The sequence below is a fragment of the Meles meles genome, chromosome 5 (assembly GCF_922984935.1).
Source record: "Meles meles chromosome 5, mMelMel3.1 paternal haplotype, whole genome shotgun sequence".
In the NCBI taxonomy this organism is placed as follows: Eukaryota; Metazoa; Chordata; class Mammalia; order Carnivora; family Mustelidae; genus Meles; species Meles meles.
This window is the reverse complement of record NC_060070.1, coordinates 74,568,366-74,587,717: the sequence shown is the minus strand read 5'-3', so window position 1 is coordinate 74,587,717 and position 19,352 is coordinate 74,568,366.

Sequence of the window (19,352 nt, the reverse complement as noted above, 5' to 3'; positions counted from 1 at the left end):
CAAAACACTATCATTAACAAAAGCCAACAGTATTTCTCAACCTAAATTCAAATTTGATTTTTCAGTTTAAGTTTACTATAAAAAACATCTTCAGAAGAGTGTTGTTAAGAATAACTTTTCATTGACAGCAAAATAAAGTCCACACTCCTGTCATGTTAGGTCCTCCATATTTTAAATTAATCTTCAGCTAAACTGACTGATGGTTCACTGATATGTCTTGTCCAAGAAAGGGACACTCTTGGGGGTGCTCTTCTCTCTTACAACTCTCCCACCCATTAGACAAACCCATCTCTTGAGTCATCTCTTCTACCAGTTTTCATGACTAACAGCAGTCATGAAAGTGTCTCCCATTGCTCGTGGGAGAAAACCCTAATCCTCAAGCCAGCTCAGAAGGTCCTGTACAGCCTGCCTCCCCCAGAACCCAGCTTTCTGTTGTACCTTGCTCTCTATAGCTACACTGGAATTGTCTCTCTTCATACCACCATGTTCTTCCTCTTAAAGTGTTATTTGCATACCAGCCCTCATTCCTCTGGCCTGAAAGCTTCAGTCCTTGCCTGGTTAATTCTTACACTTTTAGATCTAAGATCAGTTTTCCCTTCCTCAGGGAAACTTTCCCTGATTCCCCCAAACAGATAAGAATTCCTTTATTATACACGCTCACAGAACACATCATTCCAGTCACGGCTCTAGCGAGGCATGAGTTAACTTTGTTTTCCTTATTGATTTCAGGGCTTTTCTGATTGACACAGTCAAGGTCTGGGTAGATCAGAAATACCTTCTTGAGGTGTTCCCAGGAGGAAGGGATGGAATATAGGAAAGCAAGGCTTACACAAGTCTTTGGAAATTTGGGAAGAATGAAGCCTGGGGGGAAGCTACCATTAGAATTCAGGAAATTATAACATGCAATAGTTATGATCTCCACTGGGCTTCATGGCTAATTCACAAGGGAATACCTAGAAGCTGTTGACAAAACCTGCTCTCAGCTGTCTGCCAAAGCTCTGAAGTTTCTTATACTCTTTAGAAAAAACTATCTTGTGCTTCTTTTCTTTCTTCTAAGTCTCTTATGAGTACCCTTCATTAGTGAAATTGAATCTACAGGAATTTGGGGCAATCCAGTTCCCAGGTTTCTAGATCAGGTTTGACCCTTTTTTTTTTTTTTTTTTTTTTTTTTTTTGCAAAAGACCAGAGAGTCAGATATTTTAGGCTTTGTCATTATAGCTCAGAAAGCACACAGAGGTGCTAAAATTTGAACTTTTACATGTCATGAACTCTTATTTTTATTTAGATTTCCCCTGAACCATTTAGAAATGTAAAAACCATTCTCAGTTGGGAAGCAGTACAAAACAGGTGGCAGCCTGAATTTGGTCCACAGGCACTTTTTTTTGCCAACCTTTGTTCAAGAGCCAGCAAAACAAGTAGGGTGGATATGGCGACAAGCCAACAGACAACCTAATCACTGACTAATAAAACCATGATGATTTTAGAATCTCAATGAGGCCATAGGCATGAGTTTGCCAGAAGAAGTGAGGAGTAGAAGCAGATGTCGGGACACATCACTTCTGAGACGTACTCATGGCTTCTTGACCTGCTCAGGCTCAGTCTTCTATGTACCAATCACATTTCATACTGGAATGCTGCCGCACACACCCAAGTTCATAATTCCGTAGACCAGAGGACACTCAGATGTTGATGGTAACTGTTTTTATAGTCCATTGTCATAGCCACTGGTGTTCCATTCCGTAGTGCGCTGCTCTTTTCCGGTAGTGGCAAATTCAAAGCAGCTCATAGTAGTTGGCAGACAACAAAGTCGCCTTTCTCCAAAATCTCAGGGATCTGCATTATGACGTTCCCAGTACTGGCTACACGTTTACCCCTTTCTGCCACAAATTCTCTAAGCACCACTCACTTAGTCTGCTGGGTCAAAGGCCTAAGTGGCAGGGCAGTCTGTGCAGAAGCATGGACCTGATGCAGAATCCTTGCTGCACATAGAGCTTAGAAAAAGCCTTATCTGGTAGATGGACTAGAGCAGTACACCCATATACAATCTCTTAGATATCCTAAGTGCTAGGGCCCTTTTGCTGTGGGTTATGCAATATGAGATAGCGTATCTCTCACTGAAGAGGGAATATCTTGATATTTCTTAGACCATTGTCCTATTAGATACTTCATAAATATCACAAGTCTGTGAACGTTCACTTTTTTTTTTCTCCCTTCCTCAATCATGCTTTTTCTTCCTAAGGCATCTAGTTGCTAGTTTCTTCCTAAAGACATGGCCAAATTAATACGCCCCAACATGATATTCTGTTGCATATCAAAATGATCAAGGTCCCTCCAGACCAGAATAACAGCTATTCAAAGTACCTGCCTGCAACAGTGAGGTAAAGAGTTTGCATCCAAATGTAAATCAATGCATATCTCCCTCATCAGAAAGATTTGCTAAGGAAAAAAATCTGTGACTGGACCTAAACATACATAGTTTCATGTTCTGGTGCAAACTCTTTAATTCATTGGGGACAAGCAAGAAGCAGGGACCAGAAACCAGTTCACAGACGACACCTTGAGGATCTACAAAATGACAGAGATCAGATAGAGCTTTGATAAAAGACAGCAAAGTGTACTGCTGAGCCACTGGACAAAGGTGAGATGTTGCAGGTTATACTTACTGATGGAAACTAAAAGGAAAGTATTTTGCTAGAGCAATAGGTTCATATCACATGCCAGGGGCAAACTGTTTTAGTAAAAATACCAGCTATAGCTTGCCCCAGGTTACTAAGTTCCCATTTCCCTCTGGGGAAGGATGCACTCATTAAATGTATGCATGACCCAACTCCATAACCCAATTTGATGGACTGTGTCTTAGAGCCACTTCTGGAACCAATTACCGTATCAGTCAAGATTTTGACAAGAAATGGAAGGTATACTTGAGCAGTAAATTGAGGGATTTAAAAAAAAAAAAAAAAGATTGTTTACAGTGGTGCTAGTAAGTTTAGGAGACTGCAACAAAGGTTTCTAAAGCACCCAGAAAGTAACAAGAGCTGAAAGTCACTATCATCCATAGACCAAATCATAAAGCATGAAGCAGTGTTGCCGGAATCAGGAGAGCTAAAACCATGGGGTGAAATGCTACCCTCCAGGAGGCTGGTAGAGGAATGTAGCCCCTATGTAAAAGTGGACCAGCAAAGGGAAAGCACCATTACTTTTTCTCCCAGCTGATCTTCTTGCTATTGGTGCCTTGCAACACCCAATTCTGAGTCAGAAAGCAAGGGAATCCTGGTGATGCAATCACAAGAGGTTAGCCTCCCATGACACACAGCCAGGTAGAGAAAGCCTCTGGAGAAGCCAGCAGAGAAAAACACACGCACTCATGAAAGGAAACAGAGAATAACATGCATTCATTCACAAAAGAAAGTTTTGATGATAAAATAGGTTCTATTTCTACAATCCAGTACCATAAAGCAATTAAAAAAATGAACTAGCTTTCCAACATAAATACAATTCAAAAACATAATAAGTGAAAAACAGAAAGCACCTGCAGGATATCCACACTATAACATTTATATAACCTTTGAAATCCAATAAAACCATGTTTTATGGAATCATAAATATGTAGAAAAAGATGTTCTGGCAGTAACCACTGGGGATGCTGTTCTCTATACATCACTGTTATGGGTTGAATATGCCTGAAAATATCCTCTTTCTACCTTCCTCACACTTGAACAATTTGGTGAGGTGTATTAGTTATCTTGCTATGTGTTGGGGGTTCAGTTGCATCCTCCAAGAAGGTATGTTGAAGTCCTAACTCCCAGTACCTCAGAATGAGAACTTACTGGAAAACAGGATCATTGTAGTTGCAATTAATTCAGTTAAAATGAGGTCATTATGCAGTAGAGTGAGCCCTTAGGCCAATATGACTAGTCTCATAAGAGGAGAAGAGACATGGGGACACTGTGTGAAGGTGTAGACAGAGATTGGGAGTGATGCAGCTGCAAGACAAGGAACGCCAAATATTGCTAGCAAATCTCCAGAAGCTACAAGAAACAAGGAAGGAGTCTCCCCTACAAGGTGTCAGAGAAAGCATGGCCCTGCTGACACCTTGATTTTGGACATCTAGCCTCTAGACCTAAGACAATAAATTTCTGTTGTTTTAAACCACCCAGTTTGTGGTACTTTGTTGTGGCAGTCCTGAGAATCTAATACTAGAATCTAATCTCAGGACTCTTCCCCAGAGTAACTGATGTGCTTCTGGGCCATGAGGCCCCTTTAGGTAGAGGTGGGCATTTCGATCTTTCAGTCCAGGGTAGTCTGCTTTTCTCCTCCCCTGGAATGACTCAGGTCCCAGATGTGCAGACACAGTGTGATCCAGAAACCCAGCTTGGCTATGGTTCTCTATATGCCTTTCAGAAAAGCCTCTCTGTTTCTGATTGATGAAATTTTCATTTCTAGTTTTCATAGTAGGCTTGGTGTTTATAAAATATGTTTATATGCTGCTATCATTTATCTGTTTAGACTGGAATAGAGAAAGATTTTGTTTATGTTCAATCAGTGGTATTGAATTGGATGAATTGCCATAGTCTACTTAGACCCAGATTTATTTTTTGTTTCTGATGGTCCTGAGTCATATTACTTACTAAAGAGCTCATTGAATTCATGAATACTATAAATGAAGTGCCAAAGTACTTAGGAGAATGAACTACCCAGTGTACTCAAAGGATAATCCTGGAAAGTGCCAAGGACCAGATGCCTGTGGGTTTCATTTATTTATTCTGCTTTTTTAGAAGAAGAGACACTGTATGATGTTGTGGGGAAAACGTCAGAGAAGAAAGAAGAAAACTGGATCCTAGTTCTGGCTTAAATTATATCTAACAAACATTTATTGGTATCTTCCATGTGCAATGCAATGCAGTAAGCTCTGGATTATATAGTATGAAGGTAAAAAGAATGGGAAATTTAAATGAATAATATCCAAACTCTTGGCTCTGGCTTACCATGCCCATATGCTGGACCACTCTGGATGACCTCACTCTGTACCCCTCTCCTCAATGTGCTTCAGCCTCACTGATCACTTTGTCATCATTGCAAACACCCAACTTCTTCCCATTTGGGGGCCTTGGATTGAAAATGTCCTCTCCTTTATTCTCCACAGTGACTGATGTCACTCGTAATGCCATCCATTGTAATCCTCTGCATAGCGCTTATTACTATCCATTTGTCTTGGTCATCTGCTCTATGTATTTTTTGTCTTTCTGTCCTTTCTACCTGGTTTTACTCTTTTGGGCATGGTTTTGGAAAATCAAGATTTTGATTAAAATCCTATCTCATATTTCCTTCCTTTTGAATACTATTGCTATTCTGACAGTCAGAAAAGAAATAAGCCAGAAAACGGTACTTTCTCTGCTTAAAAAAGAGATTATGGACCCAGGTGTTAACGACTATCTAATATTTTCCTCTAGATTGTATAAGTAGGAAGATGGCTTTGGTAATTTGCCACTGGGGAGTGGTTGAAAAAATTTTAGTCCCGTGTTGGATAAATTGAATCACTTGGGAGGGATATATGTGCTATGGCATATCCTTTGGTCGACTGAAGAATTTCTGCCTTCAAGCTTCATCTCCAAGGAAGCTTTTCTTTTCTTGTTTTGTTTTTTTTAAAAGACTTATTTATTTTAGAGAGAGTGTGCATGTAAGCAGGGGGAGGGGCAGAGGGAGAGAGAGAATCTTAAGCAGGCTCCCCACTGAGCGTGGAACCCAAGGCGAGGTAAATGTGGGGCTTGATCTCACAACCCCGAGATCATGTCCTGAGCTGAAATCAAGAGTCACATGCTTAACTGACTGAGCCATGCAGGCTTCCCTTCAGGGAAGGTTTTCAAACTGATATACAATATGACAACCAAGACATAGACATTAATACAATTCACCAAACTTACTCAGATTTACCCCGTTTTACTTTTACTCTTTTGTGTGTGCATGTGTGTTTGGTTCTATGCAATTTTGTCACATGTGTGAGTGAGTTCATGCATCACCACCATAGGCAAGATACAGAATGGTTCCATCATCATAAGGATCCCTGTGCTGCCCTTTATAACTACATCACCTCCCACTTACTACCCCACCCATTTTCCTAATCCTTGGCAATAACTACTCTGTTCTTCATTTTTAAGATTCCGTCATTTCAAAATATAGCATAAATAAAATCATACAGCATATACTCTTGGGATTGGTTTTTTCACTCAGTATAATTCCCTGGAATTTCCTCCCTTCCTACCTTCCTTCATTCCTTCCCTCCCTCCCTTCCTTCTTTTCTCCCTTCTTCTTCTCTCCCTCCTCTCCTCCCCATCCCTGTCTCTCTCCTTTTTACTTTTTCTTTCTCTCTTTTCAAAGAACTAAGAAAAACATACTTTCTTTCTTTCTTTCTTTCTTTTGGTGTCTACTATAGCAAGGTCTCAAAGAGCCCAAGCAATCTGTTTTTTGTAGAAATCTCTTGATCAGATTTCTTGACTTTGACCATCTTCACCTGCACAGGGCATTCAGTTGTCACTGTGGCACACAAGAAACAGTTCTTTTTCTTTTTTCCTGCTTTGCAGACATTGGCAATACTCAGCGGGTGTTCATCATTTGGTGTAAAAATGTCTCTTTGAAATGCATGCTTGATTGCTGTCATTTTTACTCAGTGCAAAGTGGGACAGAGCCCAGCTGTGCCAAGGTGGGTCCTCCAAGACAGAGACAGGACAGGGTTGAGAGGCCACCAATACTGGGATGAACCTGTCAGTTCCCTGGAGATCCTTTCAAGTTGTTACCTCTATCAGTAGCTTGTTCCTTTTTATTGCTGAATAGTATTCTGTCTTACGTATGTACTGTAATTTGAATAACCAATCACCTATTTCAACATCTCTGGACTGTAGTTTGGGGCTATTACAAATAAAGCCGCTATGAATATTTTTATACAGGTTTTTGTGTGAACATAAGTTTTCATTTTTCTGGGGTAAATGCCCGGGAGTGGAATTGCTGAGTTGTATATGATTCCATATTTAATTTTGTAATAATCTGCCATACTCTTTTCTAGAGTGGCTGTTCCATTTTTCCATTTTCCATTTCTACCAGCAATGTACACACAATCCAGTTTCTCTGTGTCTTTGGTAGTGTTTGGTGTTGTCATTATTTTTTATCTTAGTTATTCTGCTGTGTAGTGATCTCTTAATTTACATTTTCCTAATGGCTAACAATGTTGAACACCTTTTCTTTTTTGAAGATTTATTTAGGAGCACCTGGGAAGCTCAGTCAATTGAGGATCAGCCTTTGCCTCAGGACATGATACTGGGGTCCTGGGATCAAACCCTGCTTCAGGCTTCCTTGCTCAGTGGGGAGCCCGCTTCTCCCTCTCCCTCTGCCTGCTGCTCCCTCTGCTTGTACACGCGCACTCTAGCTTTCTCTCTCCCTCTCTCTCTGTCAAATAAATAAATGCAATATTTAAAGAAAAAAAGATTTATTTATTTATTTTAGAGGGGAGAGGCAAAGGGAAGGAATCTTCAAGCAGACTCCCCGCTGAGCTGGAGACAGATGTAGGCGCTCAATCTTACATCCCATGAGATCATGACCTGAGTAGAAATTATGAGCCACCCAGACATCCCTGTTGAAAAACTTTCCATAAGCTCATTTGTCATCTGTATATCTTCTTCAGTGAGATATCTGTTCACATCTTTTACACAGTTTTTAATTATGTTGTTTTTTTACTACCAAGTTCTGAGAGTTCTTTATATACTCTAGATGCTGGCCCTTTTACCAGAATGTAGTTTGCAAATAATTTTGTCTAATTTGCCTTTCATTCTCTTCATATGGATTTTCCCAGAGTAAAAGATCTTAATTGTGATGAGGCCTAAATGATCACTTTTTAGTTTTAGGGATTATATTTTGGGGACAAGTCTAAGAATTCTGCTTGTCGTAAATCTGGAAAATTTTTTTCTATTTTTTTTTTCTGTTTAAAACCAATATTGCATTTTTCTGAATAACATGCCAAAATAGTAAGCTTTAACATTGGATAGAGCAATTTTTCTTACTTTTTAATTCCTTGTCAAGATTGTCCTTCTGTATGAATTTTAGAATAAGCTTGTCTGTATCTATAAAAATTCTTGTTGGGATTTTTATAGGAATTACATTAAACCTATAGATCAGTTTGAGAAGAGAATGGTTTTTAGTTTTTGAAACTTTCAATGCACAAATGAGTATATCTCTCAATTTATTTAGGTATACTTGATTTCTTTTATCAACATTTTATAATTTTCAACATGTAGATCCTATAGATATTTTAATAAGAATATATCTAAACATTTCATTTTCAATAGAACAACTGTAAATGGTATTATATTTTTCAGTTTTATGAGGTTTATTGTTAATATATAGAAATGCAATTGATATTTTTATATTGGTTTTGTATCCTGTGAAATTATTTAACTCATTTATTAATTCTAGGGCTTTTTTTTTCTAGATTCTCTGGGACTTTCTGCATAGACAATCAAGTCATCTGCAAATAGGGGTTATTTTAAGCTTCAAATCTGTGTGACCTTTGTTTCTTTTTCTTGTCTTATTGCATTACTAGAAATTCCAGTACTATGTTGAATAAAGTAGTGAAAAAGAACATACTTGCCTTGTTCCCAGTAGTATGGAGAAAGCATCCAGTCTTTCACCATTTATTGCAAAGTTAGCTGTAAGTTTTTTAGATATTATCAACTTGAGGAAGGTTCCCTGTAGAGAGTTTTTCTCATGAATGAATGCTTTCATTGAATGCTGTTTCTCAGTCAATTAGTTATAATCATGTACCTTTTTTTTCTTTAGCTTGTTGATACATGGTATATAACATTGACTGATTTCTGAATGTAAAACCAGTTTGCATATGTGGAAATAATTTCATTTTGTTATGTGCATAATTCCTTTTAACTTTGTTGGATTCAGTTTGCTAATATTTCATTGAAGAATTTTATTTTAATTATTTTAAGATTTTATTTATTTGATGAGAGAGAGAAAAAGAGAGGGAGAGAGTAGCAGAGGTAGAGAGAGAAGCAGATTCCTTGCTGAGCAGGGAACCAGATCTGGGGCTTGATCCCAGGATCACAATCTGAGCTGAAGGCAGACACTTAACTGCCTGAGCCACCAGATGCCACACACTGAAGAATTTTATATAAGATTCATGAGACATATTCATCTGTGCTTTTGTTTATTATCATTTTTGTGCTACTTTTGTTTGTATATTTGAGACCTTATCTCATTTAATTAATATAAGCATTTAATTCTGTAAATTTCCCTCTCAGCAGTGCTTTAGTTGCATATCACAGAATTTGGTGTGTTGTACTTTTAAAAATTATTATTAACATATTATGTATTATTTGTTTCAGGGGTACAAGTCTGTGAATCATCAAGCTTACACAATTCACAGCACTCACCATAGCACATACCCTCCGCAATGTCCATAATGCAGCCACACTATCCCTCCCCTCCATGCCCCATCAACCCTCAGTTTGTTTCCTGAGATTAAAAGTCTCTTATGGTTTATCTTCCTCTCTGGTCCCATCTTATTTAATTTTTTCCCTCCCTACCCTTCACGAACCCCTGCCCTCCCTCTCAAATTCCTCATATCAGAGAGATCATAGATAATTGTCTTTCTCTGATTAACTTATTTTGCATAGCATAATATCCCCTAGTTCAATCCATGTTTTTGCAAATGGCAGGATTTCACTTTTTTTTTTAATTTTATTTATTTATTTGACAGAGAGAGATCACAAGTAGATAGAGAGGCAGGCAGAGACAGAGAGAGAGAGGGAAGCAGGCTCCCTGCTGAGCAGAGAGCCCGATGCGGGACTCGATCCCAGGACCCTGAGATCATGACCTGAGCCGAAGTCAGCAGCTTAACCCACTGAGCCACCCAGGCGCCTGGATTTCACTTTTTTGATGGTTGCATAGTATGCCATTGTATGTATGTATGTATGTGTGTGTGTGTGTGTGTGTGTGTGTGTGTGTGTATATATATCACTTCTTCTTTATCCATTCATCTGTTGATGGACATCTAGGTTCTTTCCATAGTTGGCTATTTTGGAAATTGCTGCTATAAAATTCGGGTGCACATGCCCCTTCGGATCACTACATTTTTATCGTTAGGGTAATACCCAGTAGTGCAATTGCTGAGTCGTTGGGTAGCTCTATTTTCAACTTTTTGAGGAACCTCCATACTGTTTTCCAGAGTGGTTGCCCCAGCTTGCATTCCCACCAATAGTGTAGGAGGGTCCCCTTTCTCCACAACCTTGCCAACATCTGTCATTTCCTGACTTATTAATTTAAGCCATTCTGACTGGTGTGAGGTGGTGTCTCACTGTGGTTTTTATTTGTATTTCCCTGATGATGAATGATGTGGAGCAATTTTTCATGTGTCTCTTGGCCATCTGGATATCTTCTTTACAGAAATGTCTGTTCATGTCCTCTGCCTATTTCTTGATTGGATTATTTGCTCTTTGGGGGTTGAGTTTGGTAAGTTCTTTATAGATTTTGGATACTAGCCCTTTATCTGATATATCATTTGCAAATATCTTCTCCCATTCTGTCAGTTGTCTTTCGGTTTTGTTGATTGTTTCCTTTGCTGTACAAAAGCTTTTGATCTTGATGAAGTCTCAACATTCATTTTTGCCCTTGCTTCCCTTGCCTTCGGCGATGTTTCTAGGAAATATTTGCTGTGTCTGAGGTTGAAGAGGTTGCTGCCTGTGTTCTCCTCAAGGATTTTGATGGATTCCTATCTCACATTGAGGTCTTTCATCCATTTTGAGTCTATTTTTGGGTGTGGTATAAAGAAATGGTCCAGTTCCATTCTTCTGCCTGTGGTTGTCCACTATTTGTTGGACTGTCTTTTTTCCATTGGACATTCTTTCCTGCTTTCTCAAAGATCAGTTGACGATAGAGCTAGGGGTCCATTTCTGGGCTCTCTATTCTGTTTCATTGATCTATGTGTTTATTTTTGTGCCAGTACCATGCTGTCTTGATGATTACAGCTTTGTAATAGAGCTTGAAGTGTGGAATTGTGATGCCACCAACTTTGGTTTTCTTTTTCAGTGTTCCTCTGGCTATTCAGGGTCTTTTCTGGTTCCATATAAATTTTAGGATTATTTGTTCCATTTCTTTGAAAAAAAATGGATGGGATTTTGATAGGGACTGCATAAATGTGTAGATTGCTTTAGGTAGCATACACATTTCACAATATTTGTTCTTCTAATCCATGAGCATGGAACTTTTTTCCATTTATTTGTGGCTTCCTCAATTTCTTTCATGAGTATTTTATAGTTTTCTGAGTACAGTTTCTTTGTCCCTTTGGTTAGGTTTATTCCTAGGTATCTTATAGTTCTGGGTGCAATTGTAAATGGGATTGACTCCTTATTTTCTCTTTCTTCTGTCTGGCAGTTGGTGTATAGAAATGCAACAGATTTCTGTGCATTGATTTTGTATCCTGACACTTTAATGAATTCCTGTATGAGTTCTAGCAGTTTTGGAGTGGAACCTTTTTGGTTTTCCATACAAAGTATCATATTATCGGCAAAGAGTGAGAGTTTGACTTCTTCCTGGTTGATTCAGATGCCTTTTATTTCTTTTTGTTGTCTGACTGCCAAGGCTAGGACTTCTAGTACTATGTTGAATAGCAGTGGTGACAGTGGACATCCCTGCTGTGTTCCTGACCTTAGGGGAAAAGCTCTCATTTTTTTCCCATTGAGAATGATATTCACTGTGGGTTTTTCATAGATGGCTTTGATGATATTGAGGAATGTATCCTCTATCCCAACACTGTGAAGAGGTTTGATCAAGAAAGTATTCTATACTTTGTCAAATGCTTTTTCATCCTCTATTGAGAGTATCATATGGTTCTTGTTCTTTCTTTCATTAATGTATTTTATCACACTGATTTAGTTGCAGATGTTGAACCAAACTTGCAGCCCAGGAATAAATCCCACTTGGTCCTGGTGAATAATCCTTTTAATGTACTGTTGGATCCTATTTTGTACTGTAATGTACTGTTGGCTAGTATTTTGGTGAGAATTTTTACATCTACGTTCATCAAAGATATTGGTGTGTAATTCTCTTTTTTGATGGAGTCTTTGTCTGGTTTTGGAATCAAGGTAATGCTGGCCTCATAAAATGAGTTTGGAAGTTTTCCTTCCATTTCTATTTTTTGGAACAATTTCAGGAGAAGAGGTATTACTTTTTCTTTAAATGTTTGGTAGAATTCCCCTAGGAAGCAGTCTGGCCCTGGGCCTTTGTTTATTGGGAGCTTTTTGATGACTGCTTCAATCTCCTTACTGGTCATGGGTCTGTTCAGGTTTTCTATTTCTTCCTGGTTCAGTTTTGGTTGTTTATATGTCTCTAGAAATGCCTTCATTTTTTCCAGATTGTCAAATTTGTATATTGTGTATTTTGTAAATTGTGTATAGTTGCTCATATGTTCTTATAATTATTTGTATTTCTTTGGTGTTGGTTGTAATCTCTTCTCTTTCATTCATGATTTTTTTTTTTTTTTAATTTGGGTCCTTTCTCTTTTCTTTTTGGTAAGTCTGGCTGGGGTTTATCAATCTTATTAATTCTTTCAAAGAGCCAGCTCCTAGTTTCATTGATTTGTTCTACTGTCCTTTTGGGTTTTATTTCATTGATTTCTGCTCTGATTTTTATTATTTCCCTTCTCCTGCTGGGTTTAGGCTTTCTTTGCTGTTGTTTCTCCAGCTCCTTTAGGTGTAGTGTTAGATCGTGTACTAGACAACTTTCTTATTTCTTGAGAAAGGCTTGTATCACTATATATGTTCCTCTCAGGACCACCTTTGTTGTGTCCCAAAGATTTTGAACATTTGTGCTTTCATTTTCATTTGTCTCCATGAATTTTTTTTCAATTTTTCTTTAATTTCCTGGTTGACCCATTCATTCTTTAGTTGGATGCTCTTTAGCTTCCGTGTATTTGTTATTTCCAACTTTCCTCTTGTGATTGAGTTCTAGCTTCAGAGCATTGTGGTCTGAAAATATGCAGGGAATGATCCCAATCTTTGGTACTGGTTAAGACCTGATTTGTGACCCAGGATGTGAACTATTTTGGAGAATGTTCCATGTGCACTAGAGAAGAATGTATATTCTATTGCTTTGGGATGGAATGTTCTGAATATATCAGTGATGTCCATAGGGTCCAGTGTGTCATTTAAGGCCTTTACTTCCTTGTTGATCTTTTGCTTGGATGATCTGTCCATTTCAGTGAGGAGGGTAATGTCCCCTACTATTATTGTATTATTGTTGATGTGTTTCTTTGATTTTGTTATTAATTTGTTTATATAGTTGGCTGCTCCCATGTTAGGGGCATAGATATTTAAAATTGTTAGATCTGGGCGCCTGGGTGGCTCAGTGGGTTAAGCCACTGCCTTCGGCTCAGGTCATTATCTCAGGGTCCTGGGATCGAGTCCCGCATCGGGCTCTCTGCTCAGCAGCGAGCCTGCTTCCCTCTCTCTCTCTCTGCCTGCCTTTCTGTCTGCTTGTGATCTCTTTCTGTCAAATAAATAAAATCTTTAAAAAAAATAAAATAAAATAAAATTGTTAGATCTTCTTGTTGGACAGACCCTTTAAGTATGATAGAGTGTCTTTCCTCATCTCTTATGATAGTCTTTGGCTTAAAGTCTAACTTATCTGATATAAGGATTGCCACCTCAGCTTTTCTTTGATGTTCATTAGCATGGTAAATGGTTTTCCACTCCCTCCATTTTAAATCTGGAAGTGTCTTTGGATCTAAAATGAGTGTCTTACAGAGAGCATATCAATGGGTCTTATTGTTTTTTTATTCATTCTGATACCCTGTGTCTTTTGATTGGGGCATTTAGTTCATTTACATTCAGAGTAACTATTAAAAGATATGAATTTAGTGCCATTGTATTGTCTGTAGGGAGACTGTTACTGTATATTGTCTCTATTCCTCTCTGGTTTGTTACTTTTAGGCTCTCTCTTTGCTTAGAGGACCCCTTTCAATATTTCCTGTAGGGCTGGTTTGGTGTTTGCATATTCTTTCAATTTTTGTTTGTCCTGGAAGGTTTTTATCTCTCCTTCTATTTTCAATGACAGCTTAGCTGGATATATCCCTGACTGCATATTTTTCTCTTTTAGTGCTCTGAATATATCATCCTAGCCCTTTTTGGCCTGCCAGGTCTCTGTGGATAGGTCTGCTGCCAATTTAATATTTCTATCATTTTATGTTACCAACCTCTTGTCCTTAGCTGTTTTCAGTGTTTTCTCTTTGTCACCAAGACTTTTAAGTTTTACTCTTAGATGATAGTGGGTGGACCTATTTTTATTCATTTTGAGTGGGATTCTCTGTGCCTCCTGAATTTTGATGTTGGTCCCTTTGCCGAATTAGGGAAATTCTCTGCTATAATTTGCTCCAATATACCTTCTGCCCCCCCCCATTCTTCTTCTTCTGGGATCCCAATTATTCTAATATTGTTTCGTCTTATGGTATCACTTATCTCTTGAATTCTCCCCTTATGATCCAGTAGTTGTTTGTCTTTCTTTTTCTCAGCTTCTTTATTCTCCATCATTTGGTCTTCTATGTCATCAGTTCTCTCTTCTGCCTCATTTATCGTAGCAGTAAGAGTCTCCATTTTTGATTACACCTCATTAGTAGCTTTTTTTATTTCAACTTGGTTAGGTTTTAGTTCTTTTATTTCTTCAGAAAGGGATTTTATTTCTCCAGAAAGGGATTCTCTAGTATCTTCCATGCTTTTTTTGAGCCCAGCTAGTACCTTGTTAATCGTCATTCTTAACTCTAGTTCTGAGACATTACTAATGTCTGTATTGATTAGGCCCCTAGTTGTCAGTACTGCCTCTTGTTCTTTTTTTCAATGGTGAGTTTTTCTGCATTGTCATTTTATCCAGATAAGAATATACACTTACCAAATCAGAAGAGTCCCAAAACTGCAGGGAGAAGAAAGGAGGAGAAAAAGAAAAAAGAATAATATATTATATATATATATAATATTATATAATATATATAATTAGATATATCTATTATATCTATATCTATTTATTATATAACTATATATTAGATATGTCTAATATATATATATACACACACACACACACACACACATATATATATATATATGAGACTGGTGAATAGAACAGAGCCACAGACCTGATTTTCAGTGTATTTTGGCCTGTTAGAAGAAACTACCTCCCAAAATTTTAAAGAAAGAAAACCTTATATATATATACAAAAATAAGGGTAATCACAATGAAGGGATGAAATACGACTGTAAAGATGAAAGTTAAAAAAGATTCTAGAAAAGGAATTGATAGGTAAGAAGTTGGTTGAAAAAAGAAAAAAAAGGTGAAAAGAATGTGATCAGGGTGGAGACTAGAACAAAGCCATGCACTAGATTTAGGGTATATTTTGATCTATTAGAAGAAACTGTATCTCAAAATTTTTTTTTTGTAAAGATTTTATTTATTTGACAGAGAGAGATCACAAGTAGATAGAGAGGCAGGCAGAGAGAGAGAGAGAGGGAAGCAGGCTCCCTGCTGAGCAGAGAGCCCAATGCGGGACTTGATCCCAGGACCCTGGAATCATGACCTGAGCCGAAGGCAGTGGCTTAACCCACTGAGCCACCCAGGCGCCGCTGTATCTCAAAATTTTAAAGAAAGAAAAACCTATATGTATACAAAAAATAAGGTTAAATACAATTAAGGGATAGAATATGACTATAACAATGAAAATTTAAAAAGATTTTTTAAAAGTTAAGATAAAATAGTTTAAAACATAAAAATAGGAAAGAGGAAATTTTTTTTAAATAGAATAAGAAAAAATAAAATTAAAAAAATTTTAACTTTGAAAGACTAAGGAATCATGGGGAAAAAACTATGAATTTTATGTGTGGCCTTCTCCTAGCTCTGGAGTTCCGCAGATTGGTGAACTTGGTCTTGGCTGGACGTTCTTGCTGATCTTCTGGGGGAGGGGCCTGTTGCAGTGATTCTCAAATGTCTTTGCCAGAGGCAGAATTGCACCTCCCTTGCCAGGGTCCAGGCTAAATAATCTGCTTGGGTTTGCTCTCTGTATCTTTTGCTCCCTGAATGCTTTCCATGCAGTTTGGAGGACAGAAATGAAAATGGCAGCCTTCCAATCTCCAGCCCTGTAGGAGCTGGAAGCTCAGGGCCCCACTCCTCAATGTGGCCTCAGTTAAAAGCAGTCCATCCCTCCCACCTCCCTGGTCTCTGGCCACTCTCCAAGCTCACCCAGCCTGTGACCAACCATTTCTATCTCAGGTGCACGGCCCAGTTTGGAGTCTCCGAACCCACCAGATGCATGCTCCTGCACTGTTCCTCCCAGAGGAGGAAGGAGGGGAATCTCCCTGGATCTGTGACTTGTGGGGTCCCCGCTTGAAGAGCAGTGGTCTGACTGTGCCTTGGATCACGGATTAAGGTAACACTGAGCTAAGAGCCCACTCCACAGCTCCGTTTCTGCAATCGGCTTCCCGGGTCTGACATCTGAGAGCCACCCTCAGACAACCCTGGTCTTTTTGTGACCTTGTGGGTCCTGAGACCACACTGTTCCCGCACAGGTTTCACTACCACACCGCCCCCCCACCCCCACCCCTCTCCAGCTTAGGCTTTGGAGCGACCTCTCTTAGTGGAGCAGACTTCTCAAAGTTCTGATTTTGTGCTCTGCTGCTCTACTGCTTGCCAGGAGCCGGCCCCTCCTTCCGTGGTCTATCTTCCTATATATTGCCTTGGATTCACTCCTCCACACAGCCTACCTTCCAGAAAGTGGTTGCTTTTCTGTTCATAGAATTGCTGCTCTTCTTCTCTTCAATCTCCTTTTGAGTTTGTAGATGTTCAGAATGATTTGATATCTGGCTGAACTCCTGGGATCTGATGATATTTAGGTCTTACACTCCTCTGTCATCTTGCTTCTCCCTCTCTACTTCCTTTTTGTTTGTTTGTTTTTCTGGTCTGTTTCTTAAAATTCCCTTTGAAGGGGCGCCTGGGTGGCTCAGTGGGTTAAGCTGCTGCCTTTGGCTCAGATCATGATCTCAGGATTCTGGGATCGAGTCCTGCATTGGGCTCTCTGCTCAGCAGGGAGCCTGATTCCCTCTCTCTCTCACTCTCTCTCTCTGCCTGCCTCTGCCTACTTGTGATCTCTGTCAAATAAATAAATAAAATCTTAAAAAAAAATTTTCCTTTGTAAACTTCTTGTCCTATGAAATATTTAGTAGTGTGTAGCTGAATTTACATATGTTTAGAGATTTTCCTGTTGTTTTCCTGTTACTGAATTTTAGTTTGATACTTTTCTGGTCAAAGAACAGAGTTTATAGAATTCTTTTCAGTTTGTTGAATTTTTAAAAAAAGATTTTTATTTATTTATTTGACAGAGAGAGGGAGCTAACAAGCAGGGAAGCAGCAGAGGGAGAGGGAGAAGCAGGCTCTCTGCTGAGCAGGAAGCCAGATGCATGGCTCAATTCTAGGACACTGGGATCCTGATCTAAGCTGAAGACAGTTGCTTAACCAACTGAGCCACCCACGTGCCCTCATTGAGGTTTGTTTTATGGCTCAGGATATAATCTCTCTTGGTCATGTTCCATGGCTGTTTGAAGAAAATGTGTTCGGCTGTTCTTGAGTAGCATATTTTAAATTTTTCAATTAGACCCTGTCAGTTGATTGTATTGTTCTGATCTTGTATGTCTTTGGTGATTTTCTATATACTAGTTCTATAAGTTGCTGATAGGAGGGAGTGTGGGGTATGAAGTTTCTACATATAGTTGTGGGTTTGTTCATTTCTCTTTGTTTCATGCATTTTGAGGCTCTGTCGCTTTGTGTGTATGCATTTAACATCATTATGTCTTCTTTGTGGATTGATCTTTTAATCATTATGTAACATCTCTTTATGTAGTAATTTTATTTGATCAGAAGTCTATCAGATATCAATAGTAGCTACTTAATTATTTTCAAAATTGAAAGCTTACATAGCATATCTTTTAAAATTCTGTTACTATTAGCCTACCTATTTTATTGAATATATAGTGAGTTTCTTTTATGTAGTTAGCTTCCTTTTTCTTAATCCAATATGACAATCTATTTTTATATTGGCATACTTAGACCATTTAAGATAATTATTGATACATTAGCACTTAAGTCATTCGATTATTTGTTTCCTGTTTATTTTATCTAGTTCTCACTCCCATTTCTCTTCCCTTAATTTTCTGTGTTATGTTAGCATGTTTTAAGATTCCATTTTGATTCATTTATAGTGTTTTTGAGCATATATTTTTTTTTTTAAGATTTTATTTATTTATTTGACAGAGAGAGATCACAAGTAGACAGAGAGGCAGGCAGAGAGAGAGAGAGGGAAGCAGGCTCGCTGCTGAGCAGAGAGCCCGATGCGGGACTCGATCCCAGGACCCTGGAATCATGACCTGAGCTGAAGGCAGCGGCTTAACCCACTGAGCCACCCAGGCGCCCGAGCATATATCTTGACATAATATTCTCAGTGGTTTCTCTAGGCAGTTTAATATACACATGGGACTTGTTATAATTTAGTGGTATCGTTATTTTATCACTTTGAGTAAAGCATGGAAACCTTATTTCTTTTCTTTTTCTTTTTTTATTTTTAAGATTTTATTTATTTATTTGCCAGAGAGAGAGAGAGCGAGAGAGAGAGAGAGAGAGAGAGAGCGTACAGGCAGGCAGAGTGGCAGCAGAGGCAGAGGGAGAAGCAGGCTCCCTGCTGAGCAAGGAGCCCGATGTGGGACTCGATCCCAGGACACTGGGATCATGACCTGAGCCGAAGGCAGCCGCTTTACCAACTGAACCACCCAGGCGTCCCAGAAACCTTATTTCTATTTAGTTCCCCTTTTCTTCCCCATTTTGAAGTAACATTTTCTTGAGTATCATATGGTGTTATAATTTTTGTTTCAATCATCAAATGCGATTTGTAAAACAGATATATGAGGAAAATGATTTTCTATTGCATGTACCCATAATTCTGTTCTTTCCACGGTTCTTCCTTCCTTTCTGATGCTTGAAAGTTCCTTCCATCCTTTTTGGTTGTTTGAAGAACTTGCTTTAAACATTCTTTAAAAGGAGGTCTAGCAATGAATATAACAGAAGCCAATGGCCTGGAAATCTCCTAATATTTACTATCCGAAATTTTCCCATTAGACACATGATGACTCTTGGCTTTATTTTTTTTTTAAGATTTTATTTTTATTTATTTGACAGACAGAGATTACAAGTAAGCAGAGAATCAGGCAGAGAGAGAAGAAAGCAGGCTCCCCGCTGAGCAGAGAGCCTGATGCAGGACTCGATCCCAGGACCCC